Source organism: Schistocerca americana, chromosome 5 (genome assembly GCF_021461395.2).
Source record: "Schistocerca americana isolate TAMUIC-IGC-003095 chromosome 5, iqSchAmer2.1, whole genome shotgun sequence".
In the NCBI taxonomy this organism is placed as follows: domain Eukaryota; kingdom Metazoa; phylum Arthropoda; class Insecta; order Orthoptera; family Acrididae; genus Schistocerca; species Schistocerca americana.
The window spans coordinates 6,454,644-6,474,575 of record NC_060123.1 but is presented as its reverse complement, the minus strand read 5'-3'; positions in this window follow the sequence as shown (position 1 = coordinate 6,474,575).

The following is a 19,932-nucleotide window of genomic DNA, read 5'->3' as shown; positions in this document are numbered from 1 at the left end:
ACTATGTGTTCTAAGACATTTCCTTCTAAATCGAGAAACGTTTCTATGGAAACGACAGGATTCTCTTTTGGGATACGACAATCTCATTTATGATCCACTAATCCTTCTTTACTGCATCCCTCACTCCCACACATTGACGAATTCACACGGAAATTCCGTCGCTATGAAATACGAGTACTATGTGTTCTAAGACATTTCCTTCAAAATCGAGTAACATTTCTATGGAAACGACAGGATTCTCTTTTGGGATACGACAATCTCATTTCCGATCCACTAATCCTTCTTTACTGCATCCCTCACCCGCAGACATTGACGAATTCACACGGAAATTGAGTCGCTATGAAATACGAGTACTATGTGTTCTAAGACATTTCCTTCTAAATCGAGTAACGTTTCAATGGGAACGACAGGATTTTCTTTTGGGATACGACAATCACATTTCCGATCCACTAATCCTTCTTTACTGCATCCCTCACTCCCAAACATTGACGAATTCACGCGGAAATTGCCTCGCTATGAAATACGAGTACTATGAACTCTAAGACATTTCCTTCTAAATCGTGTAACGTTTCTATGGAAACGACAGGATTTTCTTTTGGGATACGACAATCTCATTTCCGATCCACTAATCCTTCTTTACTGCATCCCTCACGCCCACACATTGACGAACTCACACGGAAATTGCGTCGCTATGAAATACGAGTACTATGTGTTCCAAGACATTTCCTTCTAAATCGAGTAACGTTGCTATGGAAACGACAGGATTTTCTTTTGGGATACGACAATCACATTTCCCATCCACTAATTCTTCTTTACTGCATCCCTCACTCCCAAACATTGACGAATTCACAGGGTAATTCCGTCGCTATGAAATATGAGTACTATGTGTTCTAAGACATTTCCTTCTAAATCGAGTAACGTTTCTATGGAAACGACAGGATTTTCTTTTGGGATACGACAATCACATTTCCGATCCACTAATCGTTCTTAACTGCATGCCTCACTCCCAAACATTTTAGAATTCACACGGAAATACCGTCGCTATGAAATACGAGTGCTATGTGTTCTAAGACATTTCCTTCTAAATCGGGTAACGTTTCTATGGAAACGACAGGATTCTCTTTTGGGATACGACAATCTCATTTCCGATCCACTAATCCTTCTTTACTGCATCCCTCACTCCCAAACATTGACGAATTCACACGAAAATTAAGTCGCTATGAAATACGAGTACTATGTGTTCTAAGACATTTCCTTCTAAATCGAGTAACGATTCTATGGAAACGACAGGATTTTCTTTTGGGATACGACAATCACATTTCCGATCCACTTATCGTTCTTTACTGCATCCCTCACTCCCAAACATTGACGAATTCACACGGAAATTGCGTCGCTATGAAATACGAGTACTATGTGTTCTAAGACATTTCCCTCTAAATCGAGTAACGTTTCTATGGAAACGACAGGATTTTCTTTTGGGATACGACAATCACATTTCCGATCCACTAATCCTTCTTTACTGCATCCCTCACTCCCAAACATTGACGAATTCACACGGAAATTGCGTCGCTATGAAATACGAGTACTATGTGTTCTAAGACATTTCCTTCTAAATCGAGTAACGTTTCTATGGAACGACAGGATTTTCTTTTGGGATACGACAATCTCATTTCCGATCCACTAATCCTTCTTTACTGCATCCCTCACGCCCACACATTGACGAACTCACACAGAAATTGCGTCGCGATGAGATACGAGTACTATGTGTTCTAAGACATTTCCTAATAAATCGAGTAACGTTTCTATGGAAACGACAGGATTTTCATCTGGGATACGACAATCTCATTTCCGATTCACCAATCCTTCTTTACAGCATCCCTCACTCCCACACATTGACAAATTCACACGGAAGTTGCGTCGCTATGAAATACGAGTACTATGTGTTCTAAGACATTTCCTTCTAAATCGAGTAACGTTTCTATGGAAACGACAGGATTTTCTTTTGGGATACGACAATCCCATTTCCTATCCACTAATCATTCTTTACTGCATCCCTCACTCTTAAACATTGACGAATTCACACGGAAATTCCGTCGCTATGAAATACGAAGTACTATGTGTTCTAAGACATTTCCTTCTAATTCGAGTAACGTTTCTGTGGAAACGACAGGATTTTCTTTTGGGATACGACAATCACATTTCCGATCCACTAATCCTTCTTTACTGCATCCCTCACTCCCAAACATTGACGAATTCACACGGAACTTCCGTCGCTATGAAATACGAGTACTATGTGTTCTAAGACATTTCCTTCTAAATCGAGTAACGTTTCTATGGAAACGACAGGATTCTCTTTTGGGATACGACAATCTCATTTCCGATCCACTAATCCTTCTTTACTGCATCCCTCACTCCCAAACATTGACGAATTCACACGGAAATTACGTCGCTATGAAATACGAGTACTATGTGTTCTAAGACATTTCCTTCTAAATCGAGTAACGTTTCTATGGAAACGACAGGATTTTCTTTTGGGATACGACAATCACATTTCCGATCCACTAATCGTTCTTTACTGCATCCCTCACTCCCAAACATTGACGAATTCACACGGAAATTGCGTCGCTATGAAATGCGAGTACTATGTGTTCTAAGACATTTCCTTCTAAATCGAGTAACGTTTCTATGGAAACGACAGGATTTTCTTTTGGGATACGACAATCACATTTCCGATCCACTAATCCTTCTTTACTGCATCCCTCACTCCCAAACATTGACGAATTCACGCGGAAATTGCGTCGCTATGAAATACGAGTACTATGAACTCTAAGACATTTCCTTCTAAATCGAGTAACGTTTCTATGGAAACGACAGGATTTTCTTTTGGGATACGACAGTCTCATTTCCGATCCACTAATCCTTCTTTACTGCATCCCTCACGCCCACACATTGACGAACTCACACGGAAATTGCGTCGCTATGAAATACGAGTACTATGTGTTCTAAGACATTTCCTTCTAAATCGAGTAACGTTTCTATGGAAACGACAGGATTTTCTTTTGGGATACGACAATCAGATTTCCGATCCACTAATCCTTCTTTACTGCATCCCTCACTCCCAAACATTGACGAATTCACACGGAAATTGCGTCGCTATGAAATACGAGTACTATGTGTTCTAAGACATTTCCTTCTAAATCGAGTTACGTTTCTATGGAAACGACAGGATTTTCTTTTGGGATACGACAATCTCATTTCCGATCCACTAATCCTTCTTTACTGCATCCCTCACTCCCACACATTGACGAATTCACACGGAAATTGCGTCGCTATGAAATACGAGTACTATGTGTTCTAAGACATTTCCTTCTAAATTGAGTAACGTTTCTATGGATACGGCAGGATTTTCTTTTGGGATACGACAATCACATTTCCGATCCACTAATCCTTCTTTACTGCATCCTTCACTCCCACACATTGACGAATTCACACGGAAATTGCGTCGCTATAAAATACGAGTACTATGTGTTCTAAGACATTTCCTTCTAAATCGAGTAACGTTTCTATGGAAACGACAGGATTTTCTTTTGGGATACGACAATCTCATTTCCGATCCACTAATCCTTCTTTACTGCATCCCTCACTCCCAAACATTGACGAATTCACAGAGTAATTCCGTCGCTATGAAATATGAGTACTATGTGTTCTAAGACATTTCCTTCTAAATCGAGTAACGTTTCTATGGAAACGACAGGATTTTCTTTTGGGATACGACAATCACATTTCCGATCCACTAATCGTTCTTTACTGCATCCCTCACTCCCAAACATTTTAGAATTCACACGGAAATACCGTCGCTATGAAATACGAGTGCTATGTGTTCTAAGACATTTCCTTCTAAATCGGGTAACGTTTCTATGGAAACGACAGGATTCTCTTTTGGGATACGACAATCTCATTTCCGATCCACTAATCCTTCTTTACTGCATCCCTCACTCCCAAACATTGACGAATTCACACGAAAATTAAGTCGCTATGAAATACGAGTACTATGTGTTCTAAGACATTTCCTTCTAAATCGAGTAACGTTTCTATGGAAACGACAGGATTCTCTTTTGGGATACGACAATCTCATTTCCGATCCACTAATCCTTCTTTACTGCATCCCTCACTCCCAAACATTGACGAATTCACACGGAAATTACGTCGCTATGAAATACGAGTACTATGTGTTCAAAGACATTTCCTTCTAAATCGAGTAACGTTTCTATGGAAACGACAGGATTTTCTTTTGGGATACGACAATCACATTTCCGATCCACTAATCGTTCTTTACTGCATCCCTCACTCCCAAACATTGACGAATTCACACGGAAATTGCGTCGCTATGAAATACGAGTACTATGTGTTCTAAGACATTTCCTTCTAAATCGAGTAACGTTTCTATGGAAACGACAGGATTTTCTTTTGGGATACGACAATCTCATTTCCGATCCACTAATCCTTGTTTACTGCATCCCTCACTCCCAAACATTGACGAATTCACACGGAACTTCCGTCGCTATGAAATACGAGTACTATGTGTTCTAAGACATATCCTTCTAAATCGAGTGACGTTTCTATGGAAACGACAGGATGTTCTTTTGGGATACGACAATCACATTTCCGATCAACTAATCCTTCTTTACTGCATCCCTCACTCCCAAACATTGACGAATTCACACGGAAATTGCGTCGCTATGAAATACGAGTACTATGTGTTCTAAGACATTTCCTTCTAAATCGAGTAACGTTTCTATGGGAACGACAGGATTTTCTTTTGGGATACGGCAATCACATTTCCGATCCACTAATCCTTCTTTACTACATCCCTCACTCACAAACAATGACGAATTCACACGGAAATTCCGTCGCTATGAAATACGAGTACTATGTGTTCTAAGACATTTCCTTCTAAATCGAGTAACGTTTCTATGGAAACGACAGGATTTCCTTTTGGGATACGACAATCTCATTTCCGATCCACTAATCCTTCTTTACTGCATCCCTTACTCCCACACATTGACGAATTCACACGGAAATTGCGTCGCTATGAAATACGAGAACTATGTGTTCTAAGACATTTCCTTCTAAATCGAGAAACGTTTCTATGGAAACGACAGGATTCTCTTTTGGGATACGACAATCTCATTTATGATCCACTAATCCTTCTTTACTGCATCCCTCACTCCCACACATTGACGAATTCACACGGAAATTCCGTCGCTATGAAATACGAGTACTATGTGTTCTAAGACATTTCCTTCAAAATCGAGTAACATTTCTATGGAAACGACAGGATTCTCTTTTGGGATACGACAATCTCATTTCCGATCCACTAATCCTTCTTTACTGCATCCCTCACCCGCAGACATTGACGAATTCACACGGAAATTACGTCGCTATGAAATACGAGTACTATGTGTTCTAAGACATTTCCTTCTAAATCGAGTAACGTTTCAATGGGAACGACAGGATTTTCTTTTGGGATACGACAATCACATTTCCGATCCACTAATCCTTCTTTACTGCATCCCTCACTCCCAAACATTGACGAATTCACGCGGAAATTGCGTCGCTATGAAATACGAGTACTATGAACTCTAAAACATTTCCTTCTAAATCGAGTAACGTTTCTATGGAAACGACAGGATTTTCTTTTGGGATACGACAATCTCATTTCCGATCCACTAATCCTTCTTTACTGCATCCCTCACGCCCACACATTGACGAACTCACACGGAAATTGCGTCGCTATGAAATACGAGTACTATGTGTTCCAAGACATTTCCTTCTAAATCGAGTAACGTTGCTATGGAAACGACAGGATTTTCTTTTGGGATACGACAATCACATTTCCCATCCACTAATTCTTCTTTACTGCATCCCTCACTCCCAAACATTGACGAATTCACAGGGTAATTCCGTCGCTATGAAATATGAGTACTATGTGTTCTAAGACATTTCCTTCTAAATCGAGTAACGTTTCTATGGAAACGACAGGATTTTCTTTTGGGATACGACAATCACATTTCCGATCCACTAATCGTTCTTTACTGCATCCCTCACTCCCAAACATTTTAGAATTCACACGGAAATACCGTCGCTATGAAATACGAGTGCTATGTGTTCTAAGACATTTCCTTCTAAATCGGGTAACGTTTCTATGGAAACGACAGGATTCTCTTTTGGGATACGACAATCTCATTTCCGATCCACTAATCCTTCTTTACTGCATCCCTCACTCCCAAACATTGACGAATTCACACGAAAATTAAGTCGCTATGAAATACGAGTACTATGTGTTCTAAGACATTTCCTTCTAAATCGAGTAACGATTCTATGGAAACGACAGGATTTTCTTTTGGGATACGACAATCACATTTCCGATCCACTTATCGTTCTTTACTGCATCCCTCACTCCCAAACATTGACGAATTCACACGGAAATTGCGTCGCTATGAAATACGAGTACTATGTGTTCTAAGACATTTCCCTCTAAATCGAGTAACGTTTCTATGGGAACGACAGGATTTTCTTTTGGGATACGACAATCACATTTCCGATCCACTAATCCTTCTTTACTGCATCCCTCACTCCCAAACATTGACGAATTCACACGGAAATTGCGTCGCTATGAAATACGAGTACTATGTGTTCTAAGACATTTCCTTCTAAATCGAGTAACGTTTCTATGGAAACGACAGGATTTTCTTTTGGGATACGACAATCTCATTTCCGATCCACTAATCCTTCTTTACTGCATCCCTCACGCCCACACATTGACGAACTCACACAGAAATTGCGTCGCGATGAGATACGAGTACTATGTGTTCTAAGACATTTCCTAATAAATCGAGTAACGTTTCTATGGAAACGACAGGATTTTCATCTGGGATACGACAATCTCATTTCCGATTCACCAATCCTTCTTTACAGCATCCCTCACTCCCACACATTGACAAATTCACACGGAAGTTGCGTCGCTATGAAATACGAGTACTATGTGTTCTAAGACATTTCCTTCTAAATCGAGTAACGTTTCTATGGAAACGACAGGATTTTCTTTTGGGATACGACAATCCCATTTCCTATCCACTAATCATTCTTTACTGCATCCCTCACTCTTAAACATTGACGAATTCACACGGAAATTCCGTCGCTATGAAATACGAAGTACTATGTGTTCTAAGACATTTCCTTCTAATTCGAGTAACGTTTCTGTGGAAACGACAGGATTTTCTTTTGGGATACGACAATCACATTTCCGATCCACTAATCCTTCTTTACTGCATCCCTCACTCCCAAACATTGACGAATTCACACGGAACTTCCGTCGCTATGAAATACGAGTACTATGTGTTCTAAGACATTTCCTTCTAAATCGAGTAACGTTTCTATGGAAACGACAGGATTCTCTTTTGGGATACGACAATCTCATTTCCGATCCACTAATCCTTCTTTACTGCATCCCTCACTCACAAACATTGACGAATTCACACGGAAATTACGTCGCTATGAAATACGAGTACTATGTGTTCTAAGACATTTCCTTCTAAATCGAGTAACGTTTCTATGGAAACGACAGGATTTTCTTTTGGGATACGACAATCACATTTCCGATCCACTAATCGTTCTTTACTGCATCCCTCACTCCCAAACATTGACGAATTCACACGGAAATTGCGTCGCTATGAAATACGAGTACTATGTGTTCTAAGACATTTCCTTCTAAATCGAGTAACGTTTCTATGGAAACGACAGGATTTTCTTTTGGGATACGACAATCACATTTCCGATCCACTAATCCTTCTTTACTGCATCCCTCACTCCCAAACATTGACGAATTCACGCGGAAATTGCGTCGCTATGAAATACGAGTACTATGAACTCTAAGACATTTCCTTCTAAATCGAGTAACGTTTCTATGGAAACGACAGGATTTTCTTTTGGGATACGACAATCTCATTTCCGATCCACTAATCCTTCTTTACTGCATCCCTCACGCCCACACATTGACGAACTCACACGGAAATTGCGTCGCTATGAAATACGAGTACTATGTGTTCTAAGACATTTCCTTCTAAATCGAGTAACGTTTCTATGGAAACGACAGGATTTTCTTTTGGGATACGACAATCAGATTTCCGATCCACTAATCCTTCTTTACTGCATCCCTCACTCCCAAACATTGACGAATTCACACGGAAATTGCGTCGCTATGAAATACGAGTACTATGTGTTCTAAGACATTTCCTTCTAAATCGAGTTACGTTTCTATGGAAACGACAGGATTTTCTTTTGGGATACGACAATCTCATTTCCGATCCACTAATCCTTCTTTACTGCATCCCTCACTCCCACACATTGACGAATTCACACGGAAATTGCGTCGCTATGAAATACGAGTACTATGTGTTCTAAGACATTTCCTTCTAAATTGAGTAACGTTTCTATGGATACGGCAGGATTTTCTTTTGGGATACGACAATCACATTTCCGATCCACTAATCCTTCTTTACTGCATCCTTCACTCCCACACATTGACGAATTCACACGGAAATTGCGTCGCTATAAAATACGAGTACTATGTGTTCTAAGACATTTCCTTCTAAATCGAGTAACGTTTCTATGGAAACGAAAGGATTTTCTTTTGGGATACGACAATCTCATTTCCGATCCACTAATCCTTCTTTACTGCATTCCTCACTCCCACACATTGACGAATTCACACGGAAATTCCGTCGCTGTGAAATACGAGTACTATGTGTTCTAAGACATTTCCTTCTAAATCGAGTAACGTTTCTATGGAAACGACAGGATTTTCTTTTGGGATACGACAATCACATTTCCGATCCACTAATCGTTCTTTACTGCATCCCTCACTCCCTAACATTGACGAATTCACACGGAAATTGCGTCGCTATGTAATACGAGTACTATGTGTTCTAAGACATTTCCTTCTAAATCGAGTAACGTTTCTATGGAGACGACAGGATTTTCTTTTGGGATACGACAATCACATTTCCGATTCACTAATCCTTCGTTACTGCATCCCTCACTCCCAAACATTGACGAATTCACACGGAAATTCCGTCGCTATGAAATACGAGTACTATGTGTTCTAAGACATTTCCTTCTAAATCGAGTAACGTTTCTATGGAAGCGACAGGATTTTCTTTTGGGATACGACAATCTCATTTCCGATCCACTAATCCTTCTTTACTGCATCCCTCACTCCCACACATTGACGAATTCACACGGAAATTGCGTCGCTATGAAATATGAGTACTATGTGTTCTAAGACATTTCCTTCTAAATCGAGTAACGTTTCTATGGAAACGACAGGATTTTCCTCTGGGATACGACAATAACATTTCCAACCCACTAATCCTTCTTTACCGCATCCCTCACTCCCAGACTTTGACGAATTCACACGGAAATTCCGTCGCTATGAAATACGAGTACTATGTGTTCTAAGACATTTCCTGCTAAATCGAGTAACGTTTCTATGGAAACGACAGGATTTTCTTTTGGGATACGACAATCACATTTCCGATCCACTAATGTATCTTTACTGCAACCCTCACTCCCAAACATTGACGAATTCACACCGAAATTCCGTCGCTATGAAATACGAGTACTATGTGTTCTAAGACATTTATTTCTAAATCGAGTAACGTTTCTATGGAAACGACAGGATTTTCTTTTGGGATACGACAATCACATTTCCGATCCACTAATCCTTCTTTACTGCATCCCTCACTCCCAAACATTGACGAATTCACACGGAAATTGCGTCGCTATGAAATACGAGTACTATGTGTTCTAAGACATTTCCTTCTAAATCGAGTAACGTTTCTATGGAAACGACAGGATTTTCTTTTGGGATACGACAATCACATTTCCGATCCACTAATCCTTCTTTACTGCATCCCTCACTCCCAAACATTGACGAATTCACTCGGAAATTCCGTCGCTATGAAATACGAGTACTATGTGTTCTAAGACATTTCCATCTACATCGAATAACGTTTCTATGGAAACGATAGGATTTTCTTTTGGGATACGACAATCACATTTCCGATCCACTAATCCTTCTTTACTGCATCCCTCACTCCCACACATTGACGATTTCACACGGAAATTGCGTCGCTATGAAATACGAGTACTATGTGTTCTAAGACATTTCCTTCTAAATCGAGTAACGTTTCTATGGAAACGACAGGATTTTCTTTTGGGATACGACAATCACATTTCCGGTCCACTAATCCTTCTTTACTGCATCCGTCACTCCCAAACATTGACGAATTCACACGGAAATTCCGTCGCTATGAAATACGAGTACTATGTGTTCTAAGACATTTCCTTCTAAATCGAGTAACGTTTCTATGGAAACGACAGTATTTTCTTTTGGGATACGACAATCTCATTTCCGATCCACTAATCCTTGTTTACTGCATCCCTCACTCCCAAACATTGACGAATTCACACGGAACTTCCGTCGCTATGAAATACGAGTACTATGTGTTCTAAGACATATCCTTCTAAATCGAGTGACGTTTCTATGGAAACGACAGGATGTTCTTTTGGGATACGACAATCACATTTCCGATCAACTAATCCTTCTTTACTGCATCCCTCACTCCCAAACATTGACGAATTCACACGGAAATTGCGTCGCTATGAAATACGAGTACTATGTGTTCTAAGACATTTCCTTCTAAATCGAGTAACGTTTCTATGGAAACGACAGGATTTTCTTTTGGGATACGACAATCTCATTTCCGATCCACTAATCCTTCTTTACTGCATCCCTTACTCCCACACATTGACGAATTCACACGGAAATTGCGTCGCTATGAAATACGAGAACTATGTGTTCTAAGACATTTCCTTCTAAATCGAGAAACGTTTCTATGGAAACGACAGGATTCTCTTTTGGGATACGACAATCTCATTTATGATCCACTAATCCTTCTTTACTGCGTCCCTCACTCCCACACATTGACGAATTCACACGGAAATTCCGTCGCTATGAAATACGAGTACTATGTGTTCTAAGACATTTCCTTCAAAATCGAGTAACATTTCTATGGAAACGACAGGATTCTCTTTTGGGATACGACAATCTCATTTCCGATCCACTAATCCTTCTTTACTGCATCCCTCACCCGGAGACATTGACGAATTCACACGGAAATTACGTCGCTATGAAATACGAGTACTATGTGTTCTAAGACATTTCCTTCTAAATCGAGTAACGTTTCAATGGGAACGACAGGATTTTCTTTTGGGATACGACAATCACATTTCCGATCCACTAATCCTTCTTTACTGCATCCCTCACTCCCAAACATTGACGAATTCACGCAGAAATTGCGTCGCTATGAAATACGAGTACTATGAACTCTAAGACATTTCCTTCTAAATCGAGTAACGTTTCTATGGAAACGACAGGATTTTCTTTTGGGATACGACAATCTCATTTCCGATCCACTAATCCTTCTTTACTGCATCCCTCACGCCCACACATTGACGAACTCACACGGAAATTGCGTCGCTATGAAATACGAGTACTATGTGTTCCAAGACATTTCCTTCTAAATCGCGTAACGTTGCTATGGAAACGACAGGATTTTCTTTTAGGATACGACAATCACATTTCCCATCCACTAATTCTTCTTTACTGCATCCCTCACTCCCAAACATTGACGAATTCACAGGGTAATTCCGTCGCTATGAAATATGAGTACTATGTGTTCTAAGACATTTCCTTCTAAATCGAGTAACGTTTCTATGGAAACGACAGGATTTTCTTTTGGGATACGACAATCACATTTCCGATCCACTAATCCTTCTTTACTGCATCCCTCACTAACACACATTGACGAGTTCACACGGAAATTGCGTCGCTATGAAATACGAGTACTATGTAGTCTAAGACATTTCCTTCTAAATCGAGTAACGTTTCTATGGAAACGACAGGATTTTCCTTTGGGATACGACAATCTCATTTCCGATCCACTAATCCTTCTTTACTGCATCCATCACTCCCACACATTGACGAATTCACACGGAAATTGCGTCCCTATGAAATACGAGTACTATGTGTTCTAAGACATTTCCTTCTAAATCGAGTAACGTTTCTATGGAAACGACAGGATTTTCTTTTGGGATACGACAATCAGATTTCCGATCCACTAATCCTTCTTTACTGCATCCCTCACTCCCAAACATTGACGAATTCACACGGAAATTGCGTCGCTATGAAATACGTGTACTATGTGTTCTAAGACATTTCCTTCTAAATCGAGTAACGTTTCTATGGAAACGACAGGATTTTCTTTTGGGATACGACAATCACATTTTCTGATCCACTAATCCTTCTTTACTGCATCCCTCACTCCCACACATTGACGAATTCACACGGAAATTGCGTCGCTATGAAATACGAGTACTATGTGTTCTAAGACATTTCCTTCTAAATCGAGTAACGTTTCTATGGAAGCGACAGGATTTTCTTTTGGGATACGACAATCTCATTTCCGATCCACTAATCCTTCTTTACTGCATCCCTCACTCCCACACAGTGACGAATTCACACGGAAATTGCGTCGCTATGAAATACGAGTACTATGTGTTCTAAGACATTTCCTTCTAAATTGAGTAACGTTTCTATGGATACGGCAGGATTTTCTTTTGGGATACGACAATCACATTTCCGATCCACAAATCCTTCTTTACTGCATCCCTCACTCCCACACATTGACGAATTCACACGGAAATTGCGTCGCTATGAAATACGAGTACTATGTGTTCTAAGACATTTCCTTCTAAATCGAGTGACGTTTCTATGGAAACGAAAGGATTTTCTTTTGGGATACGACAATCTCATTTCCGATCCACTAATCCTTCTTTACTGCATTCCTCACTCCCACACATTGACGAATTCACACGGAAATTCCGTCGCTGTGAAATACGAGAACTATGTGTTCTAAGACAGTTCCTTCTAAATCGAGTAACGTTTCTATGGAAACGACAGGATTTTCTTTTGGGATACGACAATCACATTTCCGATCCACTAATCGTTCTTTACTGCATCCCTCACTCCCAAACATTGACGAATTCACACGGAAATTCCGTCGCTATGAAATACGAGTACTATGTGTTCTAAGACATTTCCTTCTAAATCGAGTAACGTTTCTATGGAAACGACAGGATTTTCTTTTGGGATACGACAATCACATTTCCGATTCACTAATCCTTCGTTACTGCATCCCTCACTCCCAAATATTGACGAATTCACACGGAAATTCCGTCGCTATGAAATACGAGTACTATGTGTTCTAAGACATTTCCTTCTAAATCGAGTAACGTTTCTATGGAAACGACAGGATTTTCTTTTGGGATACGACAATCTCATTTCCGATCCACTAATCCTTCTTTACTGCATCCCTCACTCCCACACATTGACGAATTCACACGGAAATTGCGTCGCTATGAAATATGAGTACTACGTGTTCTAAGACATTTCCTTCTAAATCGAGTAACGTTTCTATGGAAACGACAGGATTTTCCTCTGGGATACGACAATAACATTTCCAATCCACTAATCCTTCTTTACCGCATCCCTCACTCCCAAACTTTGACGAATTCACACGGTAATTCCGTCGCTATGAAATACGAGTACTATGTGTTCTAAGACATTTCCTGCTAAATCGAGTAACGTTTCTATGGAAACGACAGGATTTTCTTTTGGGATACGACAATCACATTTCCGATCCACTAATGTTTCTTTACTGCAACCCTCACTCCCAAACATTGACGAATTCACACGGAAATTCCGTCGCTATGAAATACGAGTACTATGTGTTCTAAGACATTTATTTCCAAATCGAGTAACGTTTCTATGGAAACGACAGGATTTTCTTTTGGGATACGACAATCACATTTCCGATCCACTAATCCTTCTTTACTGCATCCCTCACTCCCAAACATTGACGAATTCACACGGAAATTGCGTCGCTATGAAATACGAGTACTATGTGTTCTAAGACATTTCCTTCTAAATCGAGTAACGTTTCTATGGAAACGACAGGATTTTCTTTTGGGATACGACAATCACATTTCCGATCCACTAATTCTTCTTTACTGCATCCCTCACTCCCAAACATTGACGAATTCACTCGGAAATTCCGTCGCTATGAAATACGAGTACTATGTGTTCTAAGACATTTCCTCCTAAATCGAATAACGTTTCTATGGCAACGTTAGGATTTTCTTTTGGGATACGACAATCACATTTCCGATCCACTAATCCTTCTTTACTGCATCCCTCACTCCCACACATTGACGATTTCACACGGAAATTCCGTCGCTATGAAATACGAGTACTATGTGTTCTAAGACATTTCCTTCTAAATCGAGTAACGTTTCTATGGAAACGTCAGGATTTTCTTTTGGGATACGACAATCACATTTCCGATCCACTAATCCTTCTTTACTGCATCCGTCACTCCCAAACATTGACGAATTCACACGGAAATTCCGTCGCTATGAAATACGAGTACTATGTGTTCTAAGACATATCCTTCTAAATCGAGTGACGTTTCTATGGAAACGACAGGATGTTCTTTTGGGATACGACAATCACATTTCCGATCAACTAATCCTTCTTTACTGCATCCCTCACTCCCAAACATTGACGAATTCACACGGAAATTGCGTCGCTATGAAATACGAGTACAATGTGTTCTAAGACATTTCCTTCTAAATCGAGTAACGTTTCTATGGAAACGACAGGATTTTCTTTTGGGATACGGCAATCACATTTCCGATCCACTAATCCTTCTTTACTGCATCCCTCACTCCCAAACATTGACGAATTCACTCGGAAATTCCGTCGCTATGAAATACGAGTACTATGTGTTCTAAGACATTTCCTTCTAAATCGATTAACGTTTCTATGGCAACGATAGGATTTTCTTTTGGGATACGACAATTACATTTCCGATCCACTAATCCTTCTTTACTGCATCCCTCACTCCCAAACATTGACGAATTCTCTCGGAAATTCCGTCGCTATGAAATACGAGTACTATGTGTTCTAAGACATTTCCTTCTAAATCGAATAACGTTTCTATGGCAACGATAGGATTTTCTTTTGGGATACGACAATCACATTTCCGATCCACTAATCCTTCTTTACTGCATCCCTCACTCCCAAACATTGACGAATTCACACGGAAATTCCGTCGCTATGAAATACGAGTACTATGTGTTCTAAGACATTTCCTTCTAAATCGAGTAACGTTTCTATGGAAACGACAGTATTTTCTTTTGGGATACGACAATCACATTTCCGATCCACTAATCCTTGTTTACTGCATCCCTCACTCCCAAACATTGACGAATTCACACGGAACTTCCGTCGCTATGAAATACGAGTACTATGTGTTCTAAGACATATCCTTCTAAATCGAGTGACGTTTCTATGGAAACGACAGGATGTTCTTTTGGGATACGACAATCACATTTCCGATCAACTAATCCTTCTTTACTGCATCCCTCACTCCCAAACATTGACGAATTCACACGGAAATTGCGTCGCTATGAAATACGAGTACTATGTGTTCTAAGACATTTCCTTCTAAATCGAGTAACGTTTCTATGGAAACGACAGGATTTTCTTTTGGGATACGGCAATCACATTTCCGATCCACTAATCCTTCTTTACTACATCCCTCACTCACAAACAATGACGAATTCACACGGAAATTCCGTCGCTATGAAATACGAGTACTATGTGTTCTAAGACATTTCCTTCTAAATCGAGTAACGTTTCTATGGAAACGACAGGATTTTCTTTTGGGATACGACAATCTCATTTCCGATCCACTAATCCTTCTTTACTGCATCCCTTACTCCCACACATTGACGAATTCACACGGAAATTGCGTCGCTATGAAATACGAGAACTATGTGTTCTAAGACATTTCCTTCTAAATCGAGAAACGTTTCTATGGAAACGACAGGATTTTCTTTTGGGATACGACAATCTCATTTATGATCCACTAATCCTTCTTTACTGCATCCCTCACTCCCACACATTGACGAATTCACACGGAAATTCCGTCGCTATGAAATACGAGTACTATGTGTTCTAAGACATTTCCTTCAAAATCGAGTAACATTTCTATGGAAACGACAGGATTCTCTTTTGGGATACGACAATCTCATTTCCGATCCACTAATCCTTCTTTACTGCATCCCTCACCCGCAGACATTGACGAATTCACACGGAAATTACGTCGCTATGAAATACGAGTACTATGCGTTCTAAGACATTTCCTTCTAAATCGAGTAACGTATCTACGGAAACGACAGGATTTTCTTTTGGGATACGACAATCACGTTTCCGATCCACTAATCGTTCCTTACTGCATCCCTCACTCCCAAACATTGACGAATTCACAGGGAAATTGCGTCGCTATGAAATACGAGTACTATGTGTTCTAAGACATTTCCTTCTAAACGAGCAACGTTTCTATGGAAACGACAGGATTTTCTTTTGGGATACGACAATCACATTTCCGATCCACTAATCCTTCTTTACTGCATCCCTCACTCCCAAACATTGACGAATTCACACGGAAATTGCGTCGCTATGAAATACGAGTACTATGTGTTCTAAGACATTTCCTTCTAAGTCGAGTAACGTTTCTATGGAAACGACAGGATTTTCTTTTGGGATACGACAATCACATTTCCGATCCACTAATCCTTCTTTACTGCATCCCTCACTCCCAAACATTGACGAATTCACTCGGAAATTCCGTCGCTATGAAATACGAGTACTATGTGTTCTAAGACATTTCCTTCTAAATCGAGTAACGTTTCTATGGCAACGATAGGATTTTTTTTTGGGATACGACAATCACATTTCCGATCCACTAATCCTTCTTTACTGCATCCCTCACTCCCACACATTGACGATTTCACACGGAAATTCCGTCGCTATGAAATACGAGTACTATGTGTTCTAAGACATTTCCTTCTAAATCGAGTAACGTTTCTATGGAAACGACAGGATTTTCTTTTGGGATACGACAATCACATTTCCGATCCACTAATCCTTCTTTACTGCATCCGTCACTCCCAAACATTGACGAATTCACACGGAAATTCCGTCGCTATGACATACGAGTACTATGTGTTCTAAGACATTTCCTTCTAAATCGAGTAACGTTTCTATGGAAACGACAGGATTTTCTTTTGGGATACGACAATCTCATTTCCGATCCACTAATCCTTCTTTACTGCATCCCTCACTCCCACACATTGACGAATTCACACGGAAATTGCGTCGCTATGAAATACGAGTACTATGTGTTCTAAGACATTTCCTTCTAAATCGAGTAACGTTTCTATGGAAACGACAGGATTTTCTTTTGGGATACGACAATCTCATTTCCGATCCACTAATCCTTCTTTACTGCATCCCTCACTCCCACACATTGACGAATTCACACGGAAATTGCGTCGCTATGAAATACGAGTACTATGTGTTCTAAGACATTTCCTTCTAAATTGAGTAACGTTTCTGTGGATACGGCAGGATTTTCTTTTGGGATACGACAATCACATTTCCGATCCACTAATCCTTCTTTACTGCATCCCTCACTCCCACACATTGACGAATTCACACGGAAATTGCGTCGCTATGAAATACGAGTACTATGTGTTCTAAGACATTTCCTTCTAAATCGAGTAACGTTTCTATGGAAACGACAGGATTTTCTTTTGGGATACGACAATCTCATTTCCGATCCACTAATCCTTCTTTACTGCATTCCTCACTCCCACACATTGACGAATTCACACGGAAATTCCGTCGCTGTGAAATACGAGTACTATGTGTTCTAAGACATTTCCCTCTAAATCGAGTAACGTTTCTATGGAAACGACAGGATTTTCTTTTGGGATACGACAATCACATTTCCGATCCACTAATCGTTCTTTACTGCATCCCTCACTCCCAAACATTGACGAATTCACACGGAAATTGCGTCGCTATGAAATACGAGAACTATGTGTTCCAAGACATTTCATTCTAAATCGAGTAACGTTTCTATGGAAACGACAGGATTTTCTTTTGGGATACGACAATCACATTTCCGATTCACTAATCCTTCGTTACTGCATCCCTCACTCCCAAATATTGACGAATTCACACGGAAATTCCGTCGCTATGAAATACGAGTACTATGTGTTCTAAGACATTTCCTTCTAAATCGAGTAACGTTTCTATGGAAACGACAGGATTTTCTTTTGGGATACGACAATCTCATTTCCGATCCACTAATCCTTCTTTACTGCATCCCTCACTCCCACACATTGACGAATTCACACGGAAATTGCGTCGCTATGAAATATGAGTACTATGTGTTCTAAGACATTTCCTTCTAAATCGAGTAACGTTTCTATGGAAACGACAGGATTTTCCTCTGGGATACGACAATAACATTTCCAATCCACTAATCCTTCTTTACCGCATCCCTCACTCCCAAACTTTGACGAATTCACACGAAAATTCCGTCGCTATGAAATACGAGTACTATGTGTTCTAAGACATTTCCTGCTAAATCGAGTAACGTTTCTATGGAAACGACAGGATTTTCTTTTGGGATACTACAATCACATTTCCGATCCACTAATGTTTCTTTACTGCAACCCTCACTCCCAAACATTGACGAATTCACACGGAAATTCCGTCGCTATGAAATACGAGTACTATGTGTTCTAAGACATTTATTTCTAAATCGAGTAACGTTTCTATGGAAACGACAGGATTTTCTTTTGGGATACGACAATCACATTTCCGATCCACTAATCCTTCTTTACTGCATCCCTCACTCCCAAACATTGACGAATTCACACGGAAATTGCGTCGCTATGACATACGAGTACTATGTGTTCTAAGACATTTCCTTCTAAATCGAGTAACGTTTCTATGGAAACGACAGGATTTTCTTTTGGGATACGACAATCACATTTCCGATCCACTAATCCTTCTTTACTGCATCCCTCACTCCCAAACATTGACGAATTCACTCGGAAATTCCGTCGCTATGAAATACGAGTACTATGTGTTCTATGACATTTCCTTCTAAATCGAATAACGTTTCTATGGCAACGATAGGATTTTCTTTTGGCATACGACAATCACATTTCCGATCCACTAATCCTTCTTTACTGCATCCCTCACTCCTACACATTGACGATTTCACACGGAAATTCCGTCGCTATGAAATACGAGTACTATGTGTTCTAAGACATTTCCTTCTAAATCGAGTAACGTTTCTATGGAAACGACAGGATTTTCTTTTGGGATACGACAATCACATTTCCGATCCACTAATCCTTCTTTACTGCATCCGTCACTCCCAAACATTGACGAATTCACACGGAAATTCCGTCGCTATGAAATACGAGTACTATGTGTTCTAAGACATATCCTTCTAAATCGAGTGACGTTTCTATGGAAACGACAGGATGTTCTTTTGGGATACGACAATCACATTTCCGATCAACTAATCCTTCTTTACTGCATCCCTCACTCCCAAACATTGACGAATTCACACGGAAATTGCGTCGCTATGAAATACGAGTACTATGTGTTCTAAGACATTTCCTTCTAAATCGAGTAACGTTTCTATGGAAACGACAGGATTTTCTTTTGGGATACGGCAATCACATTTCCGATCCACTAATCCTTCTTTACTGCATCCCTCACTCCCAAACATTGACGAATTCACTTGGAAATTCCGTCGCTATGAAATACGAGTACTATGTGTTCTAAGACATTTCCTTCTAAATCGAATAACGTTT